The sequence below is a fragment of the Oncorhynchus keta genome, chromosome 34 (genome assembly GCF_023373465.1).
Source record: "Oncorhynchus keta strain PuntledgeMale-10-30-2019 chromosome 34, Oket_V2, whole genome shotgun sequence".
NCBI lineage: Eukaryota > Metazoa > Chordata > Actinopteri > Salmoniformes > Salmonidae > Oncorhynchus > Oncorhynchus keta.
Window position 1 is genome coordinate 26960416 of NC_068454.1, and position 7520 is coordinate 26967935.

Here is a 7520-nt window from a genome sequence, read left to right on the forward strand (position 1 = left end):
GATTGTCCATGGGTTTCTACTATACCCCCTCCCCCCTCTTTCTCTTTTCTTCCTTCCCTTATTTATCCTCCCTTCTTTTTACCTCTTTATGCTCTGTTTCTGCCTCTCTTTCTACCTCAGTCTTGTTTTGTATTTGACTTATGCTGTAGCTGCTGGTTCCTTTTTTCAGACTTTCCTCTCAGGCTTTTAACCCCTGTTCCACCCTCCTCAGTCCCTTCCTCTCCCTGTCTTTTGTGTCCCTCTCCACGTTTATAGTCTGTCGCTCCATTGTTACTGTAGCTCTGTCCTCCCTCCCTCAGTCTGTCTGTCTGGTCGTTGTTTGCTGGGTTTTAAAAGGAGGGCAATGAGAAAAACACTTCTGGAGTAGCAGCTGAGCTTTTCAGATGAGCGAGATGGGAAAAGGACATTGTTGTGATGAAGGAAGACATACACAGTATGAATCTTCTTGGAGGATCAGTGCTTGTGGCATTGTCTCTGTAATATCCCTCTGTAGCTCACCATCGACGCTAGAGAATATGCTGGAACACCTCTACCTCTCTTGCCTCCCATATGGCTCAGCCCAAACAAGGCTTACACCCCTGGGTAGTGTCTTCCCACCACCGCTGGCAAACTAGACTCAACTCCTGGGTGACTGGTTGGCTGCAAGTGTCTCTGATAGGGGTTCCAACCGGAAGTGACAACAACCTGAGGTGACTGTCTGGGCACGAGGTTGTCAAGGCTGCTATGCTGCCATTTCCCAACCCCTCAGTGTCTGCATCCAAAAGGACACTCTATTCCCGATAAACTGCACTGTGTTTGAGCAGAGCTTATGGGTCCTGGTCAAAAGTAGTGCAATAAAGGGAATAGGGTGCCATTTTGGACACAATCTGTGCCTGATTCTGCGTTAAACTGCGTTAAATATTAATCCTCCCTTTGATGCAATGGTGTTTGCTTCGGCTCTTTTGACTCGATGGCTGGGAAATAATTGGAGTGTTTTGTCAGTGTTATGATAAACCTGTTAGGAGTCTCAGTAGCACAACCCTCGACAGCCACTCAGGAACTCCTCTATTTGTGCCCGTAACTGAGTAAAGTGTTCAAGAAGCTGATGAATCATTTTGAAACTGACCATACAGTTACTGGAATAGAGGTAGAATGGGGAAGGAGGATGAGTTGGGGGTTTCTGGTCTTAGTATAATGTCTTAGTCTTAATGTCATTAATTGTGGTAGAATATTTCTTCTTAAGCATTCACTGTCTATGAAGCTAGGATGGATTATGGTAAACACTTTAGTTTTGATTTCCTTCTTTGTTGCCTGAACTGGTGTTGGCTACTGTTTTAGTTTGACTTTGATTCTTATCCATGTAACAGAGAGAAATCTGTATATATTTGACCAGACAACACAACTTTATGGTTATCTTTCATTCACCTGGTATATCACCTCATGTTCTGTCTGTGTGGTTCTTACAGGCTGAATGTCTCTCAGATGTTATTACAAACTAGTCTACCTTCAGCACTTGAAAATGTTTAAGCGCCAACAAGCTATGGGCTTTCTCCTGTCTGCTGACGTGTTATCCATCTCATCTCAAGTCTGTCGTCTTGTGTGGGGGAGTCTGTCGTCTTGTGTGAGGGAGTCTGTCGTCTTGTGTGAGGGAGTCTGTCGTCTTGTGTGAGGGAGTCTGTCGTCTTGTGTGAGGGAGTCTGTCGTCTTGTGTGAGGGAGTCTGTCGTCTTGTGTGAGGGAGTCTGTCGTCTTGTGTGAGGGAGTCTGTCGTCTTGTGTGAGGGAGTCTGTCGTCTTGTGTGAGGGAGTCTGTCGTCTTGTGTGAGGGAGTTTGTCGTCTTGTGTGAGGGAGTCTGTCGTCTTGTGTGAGGGAGTCTGTCGTCTTGTGTGAGGGAGTCTGTCGTCTTGTGTGAGGGAGTCTGTCGTCTTGTGTGAGGGAGTCTGTCGTCTTGTGTGAGGGAGTCTGTCGTCTTGTGTGAGGGAGTCTGTCGTCTTGTGTGAGGGAGTCTGTCGTCTTGTGTGAGGGAGTCTGTCGTCTTGTGTGAGGGAGTCTGTCGTCTTTGTGTGGCCATTGCTGCTGAGTGTCTCATACATTGTGCGTCTTTAGTAGGAAGATATAGTGCAGTGGTCACCAACCTTCTCTGATTCAAGATCACTTTGAGTCTAAATGCAAGTCGAGATCTACCACTCAGATTTGTTTTAACGTGACTGAAATGTAAGCCTATGCAACATGAACCTATTAAAAACAGTGCTATAGCAATGAGGTTTATGCCGTAGGCTATAGACCCAATATATTATCATCGCATATTGGCTTTGGTTGAATCGCCCTGCCAATGTTAGGACCATTTAAAAAAAAAAAAGTATTTCAAAATATGAGGCAGACTATAATATGATCACACCGATAATAGATCCGTTTTTAAATCATTTTATTTTACTGGGTTTTTAAGGTCTCAATGGAGGAAGAGAGCAGCTCTCAACATCCTTCCGCTCTCACTTTCCTCCGCTGACACTGTCTTCCAACTGATGACAAAACTCGAGTCGCACCGCATTAATTCATGTTGTTTTTCCTATTAACAGAAAAAGTATTCCTCAATATTACAAAAGACCCAAGCCGCTAATTATAATAGTGCAAGCCTATCTGTCACGCCCTGGTCAAAGTATTTTGTGTTTATCTTTATTTATTTGGTCAGGCCAGGGTGTGGCATGGGTTTTTGTATGTGGTGTGTATGTATTGGGATTGTAGCTTAGTGGGGTGTTCTAGTTAAGTCTATGGCTGTCTGAAGTGGTTCTCAATCAGAGGCAGGTGTTTATCGTTGTCTCTGATTGGGAACCATATTTAGGCAGCCATATTCTTTGAGTTTGTTGTGGGTGATTGTCCTTAGTGTCTTTGTTCTGTGTGTAAGTGCACCAGTATTAGGCTGTTTCGGTTTTCGTTGCGTTTATTGTTTTGTAGGTTTTGTATTTAGATTCGTGTTACGTTTGTTCATTAAACATGGATCGCAATCTACACGCTGCATTTTGGTCCGACTCTCCTTCACACCTAGAAAACCGTTACACTATCATTACAGCTGCAGTGCTGGTTGTAGCGCAAGTGGAAGTAGGAAGAACGCACATTTTATGAAAATAGAAAAGTTTGAATAAAGGTGTTGACAGTGTTGATGTCACGTTCGTCATAACGAAGAGACCAAGGCGCAGTGTGATATGAATACATTCTATTTTAATTAAAGAATAAACACTAAACAAAACGACCATGACGCTATTGAAACCGAGTGCTGACACAGGCAACTATACATACACAATAACCCCCAAAAAACAAAATGGAAATGGCAACCTAAATAGGATCCCCAATCAGAGACAACGGTAAACAGCTGTCTCTGATTGGGAACCAATTCAGGCCACCATAGACCTACAAATACCTAAACATACAAAAACCCCATAGATATAGTAAAACCCCTAGACAAGACTTAAATACACATACCCACCCTCGTCACACCCTGACCTGACTAAAATAATACATAAAACATAGATAACTAACGTCAGGGCATGACAGCTGACTAAGAACTTAAACATGAACTCATTCATAAAAACAGCATCTCTTCGCTGTATTAGTTGACAGTCTCTCTCTGGTCATGGTTTTAAAAGTTTTGAAATCTCATTGTATTAACTTTGCTGTAGCTTTCTTTTGCGCCTGCGACGTTACTGCAGACACGGTAATCTGAGACATCTGATTGGCCAGTGGTAGGCCTATAGTGCACTTGATTTGCTATCCGGGCCCCCCGGGAAGGCAGAGTTTGTACCTTCAGACACATGTAATGGTTCAACATGGGAACACTTCGCCTACCCAACGAGGGAGGCTGAATTGGTTGCACCTACCTCTAAAAGCACGAGACAAATACAAAAAATAGGAATGCAAGACTTCATCGTTGGGTTTTTTACAGAAATGTTTGCCGATCAACTAGGAATATCTTGGAGATCGACCAGTCAATGGAAATCGACCAGTTGATAGCGATCGACGGGTTGGTGACCACTGCTATAATGTATAAGTATTTCTCAGGGTTGTGGATCATACAATGTCTGTTCCTCTTTAGTACTAAGCTACAGTTTATAAGCCTTTCTCAGGGTTGTGGATCCTCCTTCCATCTTTATTCAGTATGTTCTTTGGAAAGGTAGGGCAGTAGTTTTGACCAGAGCGCTGTGGGCCCGTGTCAAAAGTAGTGGACTATATAGGGAATAGGGTTCCATTTTGGACGCAACCAAGGTCTCCCACCTCTTCGGCCTTGGAGAGTGTTTATGTCACCATTCTCATCATTCATTACATAGACCCATTACTCTGTCAGGACCTTTCACAGAACTGTTGTTACGGGGATTCAGACCTTCTAGAGAGCACCAATGACTTCTGTCTGTCAACTTCTGTCTGTCATAGAGTGCCATTTGGGATGCACACTTACAGGATATTTCAGTAGAGCCTGATACATATACAGGCATGTAGCATAGCAGAACCTATACAGTACTTCCAATCAAGCCAGTACCAGTAGCAGACCTACAGTATCCCATAAACAGTACAGTGACTCCCTCTGTACCGGTACCCCCATTATATAGCCTCGCTATTGTTATTTTATCGCTGCTCTTTTGTTATTTGTTTTTTGTATTGTTTTTTAAATATGATTTTTTTTTAACTGCATTGTTGGTTAAGGGCTTGTAAGTAAGAATTTCACTGTAAGGTCTACAGATGTTGTGTTCGGCGCATGTGACAAATATGATATGATATGGAGATCGCTCCTACGCATGGTCTCTCTCATTTTATGTCTGTCTGCTGCACATATGTCTGTCTGTGTGACATGGGCCCACATGCCAGCCAACGACCCACTGGTATACAGTACCTCTGTATACCAAGCCCCTCTTATCCCCTCACACACACTCTGTCACACACAAGATACAAACACATGCCAAATCTTGGTAGGAAGTGAAGTACGTCTTGGACCCAGAGTTTATTTCAGAGTACTTTTCTATTTGTTGGTGTATCAAAGGGATGTAAGCCTCTATTGAATCTCCATTCAGCACTCCTCTGATCATCATCAGCAGTTGTCCTGCCTTCATACATATCTGTTCTCGTCATGTTGTGCCGAAACATCTCTTCCATAACATAGAATAAGCTAAGCATCCATCCTCATCCCCACCTAAATAGCCACATTAAATATCTGTATTTCCTCTAGATTCAGATTTTAAACAAGAAGCTGGACTTCAGTCACGTACAGTCAAAATGTGGATCCAAGGATAACATGAAGCATTCTCCTCGTGGAGGCAATGTATGTACCTGTACCTACCGTTCTGCTCCCACTCTCCCTTCTCCTCTCTCTGGCCTAGTTAGTCCAAACTCAGATTGTACAACTCATTCACTGATGGAGACACCTGGTCAGAATTGCAAAATTCAGGTAATGTTCCAAAACTTTCCTGGAATTTGGGGAAAGTTCCCAGAAATCTGCAACCAACCACACAACGGTTATGCAAACTGCCATACTGCCTAGTGCATCAGTAGTACAACCTGAGTATGTACTAGGCCTCATTTTCTGTCCTTCTATTGGCAGATGAGTGGACTGTGTCCCCCTCTAGCACACGTCCGTACAGGGGGCACCTCCACCCTCAGCCAGTATTCCAATTAGAGGGCTGTGGGGGAGACTGGGCAGCCCCTTAATAAATCAGGGTCCCCACCATAATCATTTAAATATCAAGAAAATTGTAATAGCAAGTCATTGTATAATTCAAACCCTGCCTCCACCCCTGCTCCTATCCTTCTCTCCAACCCCAGCCCACAGTCTTAGATCAGCCTGTCTGCCTACATGCTCAATCTGGTCCTCGGTCCTCCACATTGATTTGAACTTTTATTAGGATCACCATTAGCCGACGCCAATAGAGACAGCTAGTCTTACTGGGGTACGACAACAAAAAATACTTTATAGACCCAGAACCAAATCTGGAATGCAGTTAGCTCTGAGATGTATCAACTCCCACTTTGGTATGTTTACACAACTCTCCAATCTGACTGTGAGTGATGATCTCTCCTGGTCTCTCCCTTGAAGAGCAAACTGTATCTATCTCGCTACTGTATCTATCTAGCTACTGTCTAGCTACTACTAGCTAGCTAGCTACTGTCATGGGAGTACAGTTCCATTGTTATGTGCATAAGACTAAAGACAAATCACTGAATCCGTTTCCTGAGCACTTTGCCCTGTATGGTTCAGTATCTTATCTGAACAGCTTGATGATCAAAACTGAAGTCTCCACTTCTTGTTCGTCATTCATTTGTAATATATACCCACTCTAGTGATGGATATATATATGTATATATATATATATATATGAGGGTGTTGATGCAGTATCATCAACACTGGTGCATCAATCTTCCATGCAGAGTCCACGTACTGGTGCTCCGAATCCAACAATCCTTTGTACATCGCTGTACCTGTTATGAGATGGAACGCAATATGGAATATTCAAACCTAGAGAAGTATTACAACTTCACAGTATTGGCCTTAACGTGGCGTAGGCCTGTAGAGACTATGCATATGTATAAGGATGTGTGTTGTAAGCATACGTGGTATATAGAGAAGTACAACACGAGAGGATATATCCAAATGTTTGTATTGTGGTGAGAGAAATGCAACGGGAGGAAAAATGTGTTCTACTTGTTTGCTGTTTTTTTATGAGGCTCCAGCTGTGACCGCCAACCAGATTACCCCGTTGCCTATCTCTCTCTTCTTCCTCTGCTCTCTCTAACTTTTTCTTTCTTTCACTCCGCTTCAATCCACTGCTCACTGTTTCTCTTCTTCTCTTGACAATCTGCTGGCCTGTGACTTTCCTTTCGGTTCTCTTCCCCACTCGCTGCATGTCAAGCGTGATACATGTTATGAATGTTGTAAATGTCTTAAGATGTTTTGTACTCCGCAGCCCGACTAATCCTGCTATTTCATGTTTGTTTCGCAATCAAACTTGCCTTGTCTCCTTACAGCTATAGCAGGCCCGGCCCGGCACACAAACTGTGACTGTTTTAGAAAGAAATCCTGTGCCTTAGCTATTTTTGATGCATCCCAAACATCACCCTATTCCCTAAATAGTACACTACATCTGACCAGGACCCATAAGGCTCTGGTCAAAAGTAGTGTACTATTTAGGGAATATGGTGCCATTTGGGTTGCAGGGCAGGCACAGTCTGTGTTTGGAACAGACAGTCTGAGTAATCGTGGCAGATTCAGCACCTTGTCTCCCTGTTGACAGGCATACAGTACATACAGCATGTCAGGGGATGTTACTTTACACTCATAGAATTAGATTCACTAGAACAGATCCATCCCCATTTAAGTCAATTGCTGTGCTCTCAGGGGCTTTTTTCCTATTCTATATATTGTACTGTATATCTACAGTATGTTTACACTAGCTAGCTTTCCCTGAGGATCAGACTAGCTCAGCTGTAGACACAAGGCTCAAAGGTCACCATTGGTTACATAAAGAAAGCAAACACAAAGTGTCATGGCCGTCAGTGAGAGAC

The 7520-nt window shown here is 43.3% G+C and overlaps 1 protein-coding gene across 19 annotated transcripts in view; it reads left to right on the plus strand.

The window, feature by feature from the left end:
• map2 (microtubule-associated protein 2) overlaps positions 1-7520 on the plus strand; it is a 163874-nt gene that overhangs the window by 144281 nt on the left and 12073 nt on the right. The gene's annotated exons all lie outside the window — the stretch shown is intronic.